Source organism: Malurus melanocephalus, unplaced genomic scaffold (genome assembly GCF_030028575.1).
Source record: "Malurus melanocephalus ecotype Western Australia unplaced genomic scaffold, MMel_1.1 scaffold_101, whole genome shotgun sequence".
NCBI lineage: Eukaryota > Metazoa > Chordata > Aves > Passeriformes > Maluridae > Malurus > Malurus melanocephalus.
The window spans coordinates 514,847-530,117 of record NW_026623333.1 but is presented as its reverse complement, the minus strand read 5'-3'; the positions used below and the strand labels follow the sequence as shown (position 1 = coordinate 530,117).

Sequence of the window (15,271 nt, the reverse complement as noted above, 5' to 3'; positions counted from 1 at the left end):
AAAAAAAAAAAAAAAAAAAAAAAAAAAAGGAAAAAAAGGAAAAAAGAAAAAAAAAAAGGAGGAGAGGAGAAATTCAATCAAAAGTACTCTGAATTAAGGCAGATAGAACTTTTTAAATAAACACAACATGAACATAAAGGAAGTAGATGGTTCTAAAAGTTATGATGGGGTAAAAAACCCATAAAAACTCTTAAAAATTTGATTTGTATATTTGTCTTATTTCAAYAGAGGTCACAYTTCGGTYCTTCTGTTTGAAAATATTTTTAATGGCTACTTTCTGTATCTTTCATGATTCAAAACCTGTCWGTGGGTTTACTATTTATTGTAAACATTTTCTTTTCAAGTTGTACGATGCTCACTGAAGGAAACTTGGCTGCAACTCATCAGTTTGCATTGTGGACCCTCAGATSAACCYAGTCACACTCACAGGAGCTGGCAASAGGCAGTAYRATTSAAATAATTAACTTTCYASATAAACCTAAYAGGTCAGGTTGAAACTTTTTATATAGGAAGCTCCACAAAGGCTTCCAAGGCTAAAGGCAAGATCCTCTCAATATTATTTTTGTGGTTTCTTGAGCCTTTTTTCTTAGTGAAGGAAAAGTTTGGCTAGTGATAGTTTGTACCTGGGAGCTCCAGCTGACTGCAGCTCCTTGGCTTTGTCCATGCATGGCAGTGTTGAAGCAGCAAATCCTTAATATCAATGGGATTATTCCCCAGTGCAGCACTCCAGGCACCTGTGAAAGAGCTCTGCAAGGAAATGAAGCCTTGAAACACAGATCCAAGTGACAGCATGTCCTGCAGCAACATGGCAAGAAAAGTACAGCAGAAAAAAMTGCTTGTCTCCAGAGCTGTTCTTCTGCTGCTGCTTCAAATAATCAGAATGCTTTATTTGATGTTCCAGGAGAAAATCACCCATTCTCCAAAAAAAAAAGCCACTTTCTTTTTAAGCACAGTAAGGAGAAAATATCCAGTCAGAGAGATTTATATACAGCTAATGGGAGGAGGGATGTGACCCCTTTTCCATGGGGGCAGAAGGGTGCATGGATCATCMCAGCTCAGCCTGGCCCAAGCCCCCTCACAATTAAAGGAGTTCAGTGTGAACAGGTCAGARCCAGAGCAACCTTGCAAATCATATCAGGGAATTTCAACCAGCTCACCTGCCTCTGCTTTTGTGTTTTTCTGGTGTTCCTCAACTTCTGAAAAATGGATAGTGCAGTCTTGTTTTTGCCAGTTGTGGTATTTGATGTTCCTCTGAGAGCCTGAGCTTTGAAGGCAAAGATTATATATATTTTAAGCTATTTTATGTGTGCTTTTAATATGTTCTAGTCTTTTGTAGTTGGAAAACACAGGTGAAAGCATGACCTGAGTTCCCAAAAGGTCAGAAAGGACGCGGCAGAAGAGATGTCCACATTTATTAGTTTGTGAAATGCTGTGATTTTTTTCAAAGCTGTCATCATGATTAAGGCTGTAAATGTGGTGTTTACAGCCACAGTATGTTTTTAGCTCTGCAGACAGCGTGAGGCAGTATGAACAGAATGCTGTGTTAGTTTTCAATCACTCCAACAGAATATCTTAGTAGGTTGAGTTGCCTTCTAAGGAGGAAGATGCCATCTTCATCCTGCACAGTAATTGAAAAATAATGAAATTCTTTCTCCCCGAAGAAAGCATCATCTTGCTGTGGATCAAGAGGCAGTTCAAACTATCATATGTCATCCCTTGAAAACTGGTATTTTTAGAGATGYCACATTTGAAATGYTACWGTTATAGGACTTCCATTATTTTTCCACATATTGCAAATACACGTTTTAGGGAGCTGTAATTTAACTGTGTACAGTCACTGTGCTTTGAAACTTGGCATAAAAATCACAGCCCTGGACCATGTATCTTTATAACAGAAGGTGTTGGAGAGAATTTATTTGCCTTTTCAGAGATTTAGACATGTTCAAGTTATCTCAGCAGTTTAGACAGAAGTGAAATTTGAGTGAGTTACCAGATAAAAGCATATGGAGCTTTGGGTGGGTGGGACATGATCCACAGCAAGTAATAATTTGGTTTTGATAGTGATGAATAATGTAAATGCAGGGACATGCTGTGCAGCTTTTAACATGGGGCTACTGAATGTTGGAGACAGAGACTAAAATCAGTTAAAGTGATCTCMAAGATCAGTTTTGGAGATGCTCCATGCATATTTACAGATGAAATCAGAAGTGATGAATCTGGAAGGAGCTGCTTGACTCCAAAGGTGTTACAGTCATGTCCTGGCTGTGTGATGATGAAAAGGGTCACAAATTTCCTTTTCTATGAGATCAAGGATTCCCTGTCTTCTTGGCACTTGAGGTTGCAGAGAACTGGGAATAATTTGGAGTTATTAAAAAGAGGTGCTGGGTAGACTCATGTCTGTTATGGGATTTGGTTGTTTGAGTTGAAATAGTTTATGTACTGCATTTGCACGAGATATGCTTTTATTCTTTCTTCTGTTCCCTCTCCACCTACAGCAGATTTACAGCCAGTGTAGAGTGTAACATAAATCTGTAGCTTATTATTATTGAACAATGTATRTGTATGTAATCCTGACAGTTCCATACCATATGAGCTTTTTAACACCAAATATTACTGAACCTTTGGAGCAACTGCATGAAAGGAAAGTGCCAGCTTTGCTGCTGGAAATTGCTGTAGCCTTCCAAGAACCTCACTGACTTGCACAGCCCAGCCCACTCTGTCACTGCCTCTTGTCTCTGCCTTCCCTGCTCCTTCCCTGTTTCTGTCTAGCTAAAAAAAGATAAAGATGTTTCTTTGTAAGTGGGAAAGACTGAGAGCTTGCCACGGAGCCAGGCAGAATTAGAGCAGGAGCTGAGCAATGTTTTCACAGGCTTGGGGAACCCCTCATTTTGAGCATGGGGCTCCCCCAAAGCTCAGATTGGCCATGTGGGTGCTGCACATGATGCTGGGATCTCCTGTGTTTACGTTAAGGATAAGAAATGCAGTGTAGCTGCCCCCACTGTAAACACTGTAAAAGGTTTTATCWGTTCAAAGCCAGCCAGTTCAAATATCCTTCYTTTCTTTTCTTTCTTTTTAAAAATCTCCAAATTAGTTTCTCTGTTTCAAGTGGAGCAAATTGATCCAAGCTTTATGTTGACCACATCAGATATTTCCCACTCTTGTTTTCCTTTCTCTATTCCTTGCAGAATAAAAAATGATACTGAATAAATATACGTATCAGTTATCAAGGGTATAGTCAGGGAGTTTTAATAGAAATGGGTGCGGTGTGTTACAGACAAGGTTCTTTAAAACTCTTTAAATCTGAACATCCAGACAAATTTTTATCAGATAAATTCTTGGCTAGGCTAATCCCAGACAGAGCAATTTGTACTATGGATAGGCATGTGTTTAAACAAACACAAGGCATGCATAAAATATCTCCTGATTTGAGAGCTGTAACAAGGATGGAGTRTATTACCACCAGGTCAGCCAGGAAGCCGGAAACGTGGGGGCTGTTCACAGGTGATACTCAGGACAGCTGTAATTCATTGCTATTCCTGTTAACTAATCAGAACACCAGAATGATGTMGTTTTATTGGTTTCTGGTTATTTTAGACTTTCCCCTGTGAATGTGATCATGGAGAAGCAATTCTGTGCAAGGGCAAGGAGAGCCAGGCTTATTTTTTTTCAAGACAGATGCAACAGATATGCTTGTACATACAAAATATGAGTCTTGTAAAAGCTCTCTGAGCTCTCATTTGGGAAGGAGAACTCAGGGTCACGGCATCTCCTCAGTCACGAAGGGTAGGGGGGGAAAAACAAAGCTCAATCAGAGGGGATCAGAAGGAAGAAAATCACAGTGTGAGGATAGATAATGATGATACCCATCAAGTTCTTCCATAATGTTTTTCACCAGGAGATCAGAAAATAACCTGAGATCTACAGCTCTCACAAAGATGAAAAGGAATCCCAATCCTGTGTTTTATTCATTGCACTTGTTGCATCTTGTACAGGTCAAAGAGAAGGAGTTGAATCATGGCTAACACTAGCGAGCCACTCCTCTCAAATAATTTGTGCAATAAAGTGTTTGCAGTCTCTCTATAGAGTGTCAATTACAGAGTTTTGGAGGTATACCTGCTTTATATTGTGAAGTGCTCGGTGATGAATGTGTTGCAGGAAATTTCCAGCTGGAATCCAAACAGGACCATTTAGAGATGTTTTACTGAACAGAAGTGCCAAATCTCTGGGTTAGGTTTTGGCAGTGGACCAAAAATACTTTCCACAAGAAGTGATTATTATGTATGATTCATTCAGTGCATCCATGTGAGTGAAAATAATACTGCTTAGCTCTCAGTGCTCAAAGTGCTTTTACGTTTTCAAAGTGCTGTGCACACATTAGTTAATTAATGGARTAAAATAAGTTACATTTTTGTGCATTTAGCGTTGACATTTTGACAATGAATGGTTTCAGAGACTTTATATGCATCAGTACATTTGAGCAGCTTGTATAAATTGTGCTGACGTCCTCAACTGTATTTGAGCAGCATCTTAGTAATTTAGAAGCATTTTACCTTATGATGAGAGGATAGATAGAGCGAAGGTTATCTGGAGATAGCAATGTGGCATAAATGAGGCAACTTCTTGTCCTTTCTATTAAATCGTAAATCTCCTCACTTGCTTGTGCTCTGCAATCCACAGAAGAGCTAAATGCACTTGTAGAAGTCAAAACCCACTAAGAGCCATCATTAGTACTCTAACTGTGGAAACAGAGCACCATTCAGAAGATGGATTTTGTGGAACTGTTATACTCTACGTTAGGCATAGAGACTTGGTAAAGTCCTGGAACATCTGCTGGCTATTTTCGTAGGACTGTCAGCCTATTACCATCTATTAAAATTATTTTAAAAGTRTTCCCTTAGAAATTAATATAATTTTTCTCTTTTTAGTCCTTATGAGAAGTGTTGGCACGCAGTTGACATTTATATCCCATTGGTTGGAGTTTTTTCTAAACAACCTATATTAGAGTTGTAATATCCTCTGTGAAGGCATYTGTCAATAGTATCAGGCTGGCTTAATGACCCTTTACATGAGGATATTTTAGCTGRATTGCCATCCCAGATAACCATGCCAAACCTATAATCATATCTGCTCTCAAGCACATATCTTCCCTATTGGTCSCAGCCTCTCACAGCTACAGACATCCCAAAAACAGGCTCTGAAGTGCAGCTATTCCACAAGTTGACCCAGTCACCAGTTCAAGTTCTTGAATTTTTGGGAAGAAGTATTTTATATCCAGTTTGCCTGACTTGTTGCTCATTATTCCTCCTGGCCTCCCTTYTGATCAGCAAGAAACGTGCAGAGGTTGCATTCAGGTCATGCTGACTCCTGACCTGGATTCTTTCAGGATGCTGGGAGTCAAGGATTGCAAAATCTTGTGAAAATAGCTCATCATTCTACAGTCATTATTTAACAAAAACTKCCTTGTTTCCTTGAATCTACCCAAGTGTCTTGGGCACAAGTAGGGTCTGCCCATAGAAGGGCAGTAAACAAATCAGTAAACATACCCTGTGTTGATATCATTTTTGGAAGAGGCACTGGAATGAGCATCCTGGGAATGAAGTGGGTTTTTTCTAGCAGTACTGTAAATTTAATAGCTTCCTCTTTTGCCTAGTTCTGTCTTTTTCTGATGGCCAAAACATTATCCCCAGCATTAGAATGAGAGACACAGAGTTTTTAAGAAAATCAGCTTTTGTCCTTGGAAAACGGTCTTTAATAGCTTGCCTTAATGACTTTAATTTGATCACTAAATGACAAATAACTTAATCATAAAACATTTTCTTTAAGGTGAAAAATTAGGAGGCATCTAAATAAATGTGATTCAGTATAGGTTTTAGTAAGAGCAGTGGTTTCAGAGCCTGTTTCATGTTGTGCCATGTAGCCTTTATTCTTGGGAAAGCTTTTGTTTTTTGTTTTTTGTTTTTTTTTGTTTGTTTGTTTTTGGTTTAGAAAGCCTCTTTTTTATTAAAAACTTTCCAAAAAAGTAGTTTTKCTAATTCTGGGTGTGTATTTTGCTGCTTTATATCCTGGGCAGCAGATCTGTTACTACTTCACTTTCCTTTCATGGCAGAAGTTTTAATCACCTCACTGAATAGGAATTAATAAGTTTAAATTAATTTTTAATTATTATTTAAAATAAAATTAGTAACTTTCTATATCACTGTTATCTCTACCTATGCACTTCCTCAAACAGGTTWTATTGAGGTGCTGAAAGGAGAATTTGCCATAAATTGCTGCTAATACAGGTTAAAGTGAGAACTTTTCATCCCCTAAAAGTGCAGCTTTTATGACATCAGTTGAATTTTTGGAAACCCAGATGTAGTCAGACAAAATWGGTGTCTAAGTGCTGTTGTCATCATCCCAGCAGGGTGGGAAACATTTGGTTGTACTGATCCAAAACCCCTGTGAAATCATCAGCCTTTGGATAAAGAGTGACAAATGTGAACATTAATGGAGTTTGAAGGTGAGAATGATAAAAGAAGTGATAGCAAACAAGGGAAATACTCAGTGGGAGTTTTCTTCTGGACTGCTYTCATTTACATTAAGTTTGAGGGACTTAATCAAATCATGTATTTGGAAAGTTTTCTGAGGTGAAATTTTCTGGAGTTTAGATGCTCATATAATTTTATATGTGGGGGTCATCTGTCCTCTTTTGATGAAAATACCTTAAAAAGTTGAATTTTGAATCAATTTTSTGAGATCCAGCCAGATTTTTTTTCCTTTTTCAATAATTTAGAAAATAACATGAAAACAGCTGGAAAGTATCCCAGCCCCTGAGGTGAGGTGAAACCTTTGCTTGACCTCAGTGAGGAAATGGTTGCCAAATTTAGCATGACTGCCATTTACCCTGCCTGTGTCAGTGCATTTAAAAAGTTGATTATCATCATCTTCCAATATTTTTTTCTCCTATCCTTTTTCTGCAGTTCAGCTATTTCAAGAGCTTCAGCAGTCACAGTGGAGAGCTTTGCTTTCCAGAGCAAAGGATCCCCATTGCTTTCCTGCATTCCCTGATGGTTCCCAGTGTGGTTCTGCCTCCTCTTGGCATGGGCTCTGACATCCAGACTGAAATTGGTCATAATTCAGGGGCTGGAACAGTTTACCCAGAGAAATTGTGGATGYCCCATTCCTAGAAGWATTCAAGGAAAGGCTGGATRGGGTCCTCAGCCCAGTCCRTGGCAGGGAGATTGAAATTAGATGATCTCTAAGGTCTCTTCCARCCCAAACCTGTGATTCTTTGATTCTCAYATCTGTCTGAAGGGCAGGAGCTACCATTAATGGTCTCTCTGTGTGGTTTTAAGACCTGGGGCTGTTTCGTATTCAGAATTTTGCAATAGCCACTCAGATAACAGCAAGGAGGTGATGCCATTCAATATGCTCTGTTTTCAAGCATATTWTGGTTTTTGAGTGGTAGAGTCTGAGCAAGTAGTGCTGATTTCCTGCGGGAATTTTATCAGTAGATATTATATGATATGACAACAAAATTGGTAAAAAACATCAAAAACATGAGGGCTTTCCAAAGTGAAACCTCAACCCAGCAAAAAGCTGGAGCGTGACACTTTTGGGAATTAGTCTACCACAGGTTCAGTACCCTGACAGGTTTAGGATGCTCGTAATCATTGGGAACTTTGGAGTATTTAAGCCCAAGTTGTACGAAATGGATAGCGAAAAACTGATGTTGCAAGGTAAAATGTGATCCAAAAACTTGGCTTACGGGATCACAACGCCCTCCTTGATTGTATGCCACTATTCCATCTTATTCAGCATTGCTCCACAATGAGGATATAATGATAGCTCTAAGTAAGCTGATGATTTATCTCCTCTAAAAGGCAYGGTTGTTGTAAAACTGCCTATCAGATATTTTCAGAGTACTATCCTTCACAAGCCCTTATTTAACGCAGTTATATTTGCATGCACACTCTCTCTTCCCATTTGCCATTTGTCACTGAGATAGCAAATTACATTCATCAGAATCCATTCATTCCCCCAGTTTCGCTGAATACAGGATTATCTTGGCTGTGTCAGCTGCCCTATGACTGGGAGCTGTGAAAAATGGAGGTCGCCTTCAGATATTCCAAACATGTATCTTCAAAGGACAGTAGGTATTAAGYTGGAAAAGATTAATGGGCTTTATGTCATCGTGTTTGTGTGGCATAAAAGTGAATTGTGCAGATTGATGGATATCTTGGTAAAAACAAATGCATTTTTAAACTACTCTCCTGCCCCTTCCCTGACAAGTTTTAGTGACCATCAAAASAAATACATTGAGACATTCCCTTAGCTCCTAGGCTGGTTTTACAGGTTTTTTTGCCTTTAGGAAAATGAAAAACTTTTTGTAGTTGAGAAAAAAAGCACACWATTAAGGACTGGTTATTTTATAGCCTGTCTGTGCTTATTAGCACTACAGGACTGTAACCTTTTATTTATCATATAATCATGCAAGTAACTGGGACATRCAGAAATGGCCAACAAATAAATGTGAATTCCTCTGAAAATACTATTATAATTTCCCATTTGATAYCCAGGTTGGTTCTTTAGGAAAACCATTCTGCTTGTCAGGCAGTTGCTTTGTTCACACAAAATAAAGTAACAGCTCAGCACAAAGAAGGCCAAAAGGGAAAGCTCTACCTGCCCTTGAATAATATACTGTATTAAAAAAGCATTGAAGGTATTTACAGAGTGAATTTYCTCACACAGAATAAGTAACTTTTAAAAAACAATCAATGTATAAGGGACAAAGAGTTATCAGTATTGATTCACACAATATATGGATGCCYTGAAATGATATTTCCACCAGAGAAAAAGCAGTGGTGTGCAGTGAAGCTTGTGAACTTTGCATGTGACCATTGATGGGATTTTTTTTTTTTTTTATTTGTAGCATCTTTGGTCAAAATAGAGCAGGAGAAAAAACCCACAGGGTCCTAGTCTAGTTCTGMTGTTCTTTTTTCTCTGTGACCTTGGGCACATCAAATCTTCAGCTGGAGGCAGGGATCTATCAGAACTATCACAAAACCGGAATGCTGGCCTATGCTTGAGGTCTGTGGGTAAAAGTGGATCTCCACTGGGCAGTTTTATGGGTTTTAATGTGTTTCAGTTCTGTGGTGATAGACTTGGGCCATGGTTATAACTGCACTGGTGTGTCTGGTGCCTGTGTGATACTGGGAGTATCAACAGCCCTCGCTTTTGAATGTGAGCAGTCCTGGAGGAACAGGCACAAAGGACACAGAGAGACATTCTGGCCATATTTTAAATTTTTGTTGAGTTTCACTGTTAAATGTGTTGCTACTTCATTTTGGTTTCGAGGCAAAGCCTTATGAACTAGGATGTTGTTTTTATTAATATTTAAAACTGATAACAAATTTCTGGTGAGGTTTTTGTTGTTTTTGTTTTGTTTTGTGGGGTTTTGAATCGTGTTTGGACTTTTAATTACCTTTCACTCCAAGCTAAGTATGTGTTCCATCATGAAGTAGGATATTAAAGCACTAATAATGAATTTCTGTTTAACTACAATAGGACCACTACAGAAACTATGCAACTCTGTGATAAGCATAAATAATTTTGTAATTCATACAGTTTGTATTAGTTTTCTCTTCAATGGCTGACTAAGTAACATGATGGCTTAAGTAACAGTTGCTTCATCACAGCTAGTCCTACACAGGTATTTACTCTTCATTAATATCCTAAAGCTCCATTAATACCATTGCTTGCCARAGGTTTGCAGTAATGTGGATTTTTATTTAGGCTCTTGGATTCCAAAGAATCTCACAATTCAAATTCATGAAAACCAGAGAGCTGTGTCCTGAGAGAGTACTTTTCTCCCTGGATTGAAGGGTAATCCAGAGATGTCCTGTTTGCCTGAAGCTGGCTAATTTGGATGATTACAAGGTCAAGTAAACATGGGGTGTTTTGGCTCAGGTTTGCAGTGGATTTGAAGCTGGGCCCAGAGAAAAGCTCTTAAGGCTCGGTGAATAGCACTGTGAACATCATCACACAGTTCATTGATTGTCAAATTCACCGTGTCACCAGGCTGTGACACCTCTGCCCTGCTTAAATCTTGTTCYGACGATGGAGGCAGCACCAAAGCTTTCTATTTGCCATAAATATGGGACTGAAGTTCTTTTTGAGAGTAATTCTGCAATCATAGATTGTGATGTCATGCCAAAAGGAGCACGCAGTCAGCTAAGCTTTATGCTCTAATGGTTTCTGTGAAATTAGTAATAATACAAGGAGGCTGAATTTTAATTTACAGYGCTATGAAATGAGTAGTTTTTATAGGGCCTGAAGCATTTAGCTTTAGAAAGTGTGAGAAAACTTTTGGCCTCAATCCCAGTGGTTTCCAAGGGGAAATGTGGTCCTCTCTGCTCTGTTTGGTTAGGCAGGTCGCTCTCTGGACAGCTGGCCAGATGTTCATGGTGCTCAGGAAAGGCAGCATCTCTGACAAAGAGGATCACAGCTGCTGGGAGGTACATGGCAAATGCCTGTGTTATTCTACAGAGCTGATATTTCCATCTGTTAGTTGATTGCAATAGGATTACCAGAGGATCAGATCAGACAGAGGGCAGGCTGAATCAATAGAGAGCATCATCTACCAGCTCTTTAAGGGGGCAGAAAATGATGTGGGTCTCTGTGCTTCTGTATGTAGTCAGTTCAGTGCATCAGSTCAGTTCTGGGCAGAGAGGAACTCTATCAGGAAAAACAGAAAAGAGACTGCAAATAGGGTCCCTGAAGATAAGCAAGAGAGAAATGTGGGCTTCAGAAGAGGAAACTGAACCCTTGTCACAGAAATAGAATAGTTCACATGCAGGGAACCAACTAGAGCACTCCTAGCCTGATCCTAGAGTGCATTAAAAATCTCTTGCTCCTTATTCTGAGCTTCTCACAGCTGAGATTTTGATTCTGTGGGACAATTCCTTGGAAACCTGACTTAGGTGGCTTTGTTCTCACTGRTCTCTTCRAGGGAAGTTTTGTCAGGCAATGAAMACTAACATGGTCCAAACAAAGGAAAAATAATCAGYATTGTTGAATCATAGAAGGGTTTGGGTTGGAAGGGGCCTTAAAGATMATGTCATTCCAAACCCTCTGCCATGTGCTGGGACATCTTTTACTAGACTGGGTTGCTCAAAGTCCCATACAACGTTGAGGGTTCAGGGCTCCCTTCTTACAGKCACTGTAGTCAAGGCATATTAATGYKTTCAGKCAGCTCTGAACWGTGRCTGTTAAGGATATCTTTGAGARAGTATGASAAACATTTARGATAGGGAAATGTCTATATCAGAAGAACTTGAACTCAACTTGAACTCTTGARGAGGCAAATGTTCTGTCTGGTACTACAGAGTGTAGGTGCTGATCCAAGCATGCTGAAGTCGATAAAAAAAATCTCTGTTTGGCTTCACTGAGTTTTGAATTAAATCCATGGAATTTTGATAAAATGAAAATGTTTCAGCAAGCTTCTSGTGTTCACTGTTGCCTTATGACAGTAGTTCCTGATGGGATCAGACAGAGGTGTTCCATGAAAGGGATTTGCTACACCTATAAAGGGCAAAAAGCTGCTTCCCTCTCTTTGTTGTTTAGTGTTATTAATTTGTTTTGGGATTGCAAAACATTTTTTGCAAGTTCTCATTGTTTTTCTGTTGTGGATTTTCTGTTAAGATTTAAGTGATTATAAAACTTGTTGTCACATGGAATAAAAAGYGGTCACTTCATGCTAGGTAAATGTCCTGGTACTGGAGACATGCATGGAATTCTTGGGAGTGCTGAAATGCAGTTGTTTTCATTGCAAGTTGTTATTTTGTTAGGATGAGGGTGGCAGTGACATTGAAACACATTATATGAAATAGTCTAGAATGCCTTTTGATCAGTGTTCGGCTTCACATCTGTATTTGATATATCCAGCTTGGCACTTGGGAATACGTTCAGCTATATCTATGACAGCATTTGGCATGTCCTGTGGATTGTGCTTGGCAATGACACTTTGAAGCAATGCATAAGTGCACAATTAGATATTTGTGTCCCCTAGACAGATAGGGAAATGAAGCCAGAGGAATCATACAACCTGCCCAAGGCCACAGCAAAAGAGCTGAGATAAAAATATCAGTATTTTTGATGCTAAAACATATAGAGAATCACAACCAGGCTTGKTTTGGAGGGCACCTTAAAGCTCATCTCATTTCAATTCCCCTGCCATGGCAAGGGACACCTTCCACCAGGCCAGGTTTCTCAGAGCCCCATCCAACCTGGCCTTGAACACTTCCAGAGATGGGGCAGCCACAGCTTCCCTGGGCAACCTGTGCCAATGTCTCATCACCCTCATCATGAGGATTTGTTCCAAAAGTCTAATCTTCATATTTTTTCTCTCAGTTGGAAACCATTCCCCCTTGTCCTATCTCTGTATGTCTATGTAAGAAGTCACTCTCTATTTTTTTTTATGTAGATACAGCTGCAGAGTAGAAATTCCTACTGTAGCAGCAGCTGTATGCAGAGATGTGCATGTAAACATTCAGTGTCCTCTGACAGATTGCAGTAGAGGGCAGGTGCTGCTAACAAAACCACCTGGAAGCTATCCCCATCAAAATTAAATAAAGCCTGGCAAGGAAAGCAGGGCCCAATTTAAAAGAAAAACAATCAAATGTACTCGCAGCTTTGAGCTGTGAAGGYACCTACAAAGTGAACAGCTCATGTATTTTAACTCCCTTCTTCCTGTGCGGCAGTGCTCCTGATTTTGGGATTCTTTGATCCCCCTATTCATAGCTGTGAAGTGAGCAGAATTTAATCAGGCTCTGACAGGGCATGGTTGATTTTAACACTGGCCTCCAAAAAAGAGCTGTCAGTCAGGGACGAGCTTTAATACTTCCACCCTGGAACTGCTTCCCACTTCTGCTGCAGCTGAGTGGTGCTTGGTCAGCAGTGGAGGAGTGGGCATTGCAAAAGGCAGTGGGGCTTGTTTGGCCACTATTGGAGGAGTCCATGTGGGTTATTCCTCACCCTCTCTAAAAGGGTCGTATGGCACTCTAATGAAGCCAGCATTTCCAAGCCACATGAGAGGAAAGATTTCCTTGTTGAATAAGGAGCAGCTTTCCTAACTGTGTGTCCCAAAAATCCTGCTGAGCTTATGTGGTGTGGGCCAGCAGGCAAAGTAGGTTGATAGTCACTCGGATGAAATCTTTCCTTATTGTAGCTGGAATGGGCATAGTGAGGACAAGGGTTACCTTCCCTACCTAATCTAGTTATTTTAGCTGGGGCTGTTAGATAAAATAGTCAGTGACTGGCAGAATGATAGAATGTGGTTTAATTTCAGATTTACTATCTTCCAACACATGCCWTTCGATCAGATAAACACAGGATTTCAGCTGTCATCACTATATCTTATGCACRCTTAAAAATAGTGCAGTTTTTCTCACACCAAGAGGAAATGGAACAGGTTTATATATAGGATGTGTACAGTCAAGAGGCTAGAAATTTTGAAATAGTCTGCCATTTCTAGAGATTCCCTATCTTTAAATTAAGGAATTATATTAGAAGTAGTAGAAATTCTAATGGATAAGTTTTATCATTGTCAGATGCACTGAATAAATAAAAGTAAAGGGAACACCTTGAGAAGTTGGACTACACAGAATGAGGCARATGTCTGTAGGATTTCCAGCAGAGAATATGAGACTATACAGAGACCCAGAACTTCTCTGCATGGAATATCATTCCTCCTCTGCTTTACACATTTCCATCCTTGCTCTTTTGTCTGTTCTGGTTCATTTGGCCTATCACTTTTGATGCTTGAAAGTCTGCAAGGCAGAGATGGAACATGACAATCTAGCATCAGCCCAGCAATATCTTGATCCAGTTTTCACAAGAAATGTAATTTAAGCACTCGCTGATTAAAGCCACCCKCCTAAAAACACCCAATATWGGTAAAATCATAGAATAGTTTGGGTTRGKAGGGACCTTAAGAATCATGTCAAATCTCATGTATGTAAAAAGTGACACTTCTTGGCAGTGATGCTTGTTACAAATTTGTGACAATGGAGATGAGTATGGCATTTTGGATTGGGCACATAACTAATATTTGAGGTTTTCATTACATCCCTTGTGAAGAGCAGATGCCATGGTCCAGCATATTTTTAGGGTCCAGCCTGGTTTGTTTACGAGGGATGCATAAGARCAGCTTGGATCTGAGGCATCATCCGAGCAGACAGCAGCAGACAGTTTTCTTGCGGACAAATCTGCTGATACCCTGCTCTGCCCTGCTTTTTTCTCTCCTGCTTAAAAGCCTGCTTCTTCCTTAACACTGACATGGCTTGTACCTTCAGTCTCAGTGTGTCATAGAATCAGTAAAGTTGGAGAAGTTCTCCCCAATCATCAAGTTCAACTTTTGTGTGAGTTCTGCTGTTCCCACTAAACCATTTTGCATAGTTCCACATCAACTCAGTTTTTGCTCATTTCCAAGGATGGGAACTCCTTAAGATTCCTGGAGAACCTGTTGTAGTGCTTAACCACTACACTTCACTACACTACACTTCACTACAGTGAAGAAATCTTTCCAAATGTCAAACTTGAACCTCCTCTGGTGCAACTTGAGGCCACTATGCCTTGTACTATTGCTAGTTGTGGTATTACCTACCTAGTTTATTAATTCAGATTTTGTCATCACCTTTGGTTTAGAGATGTCCTTGTTAGTAGCTGCTACTATTTTCCAGCATAACCAGTCTTTGTCTGCTCTCATCCCCTTCTGTATTCTACTGGGCTGCTCCAAAGTGAGCTCAAAAGTGATGTCCTGAGCTGTTCAGCATAACCTTGAAGCCAACACTTGGACTTCACTTCTAAGACCAGCAGCAGCAAAAAGAAAAATTCATTTTCTAATGAAGATAAGGGAAAGAACTCATATCTTAAGAGCATTCCTTTCACCATTTCCCTGCAGGAGGGAGGCTTATGCAAGTGCAAAGGCACTCTTTAGGAGTTCTGCTGTGACAGATTGTCTTATTGCCCATGTAGGCACCAGTACAGCATAAAATGCTGAATTTCCTATTGTTTGGGCTTCATCTCTTTSTGGTTAAGCTCTTACAAACTTCAGAGCAAAAGATGATTATTGGGTTGCAGGTCCCTCAGCTYAGCTGTGAGAGGGTCTTTTTGCTTTCCACAACTCCCCTCCAAGCTGGGTTTTGGCTGCAGAGGCATTTTGTGCTGGGCAATGCCAACAAATAACACAAAGGAGTCTCAAGGCTGAAGTCTGGTGTGGGTGTTTTTCAGC

At 39.8% G+C, this 15,271-nt stretch overlaps 1 protein-coding gene across 1 annotated transcript in view; it reads left to right on the top strand.

The window, feature by feature from the left end:
* MACROD2 (mono-ADP ribosylhydrolase 2) overlaps positions 1-15,271 on the top strand; it is an 809,981-nt gene that overhangs the window by 721,551 nt on the left and 73,159 nt on the right. The window lies entirely within an intron of this gene.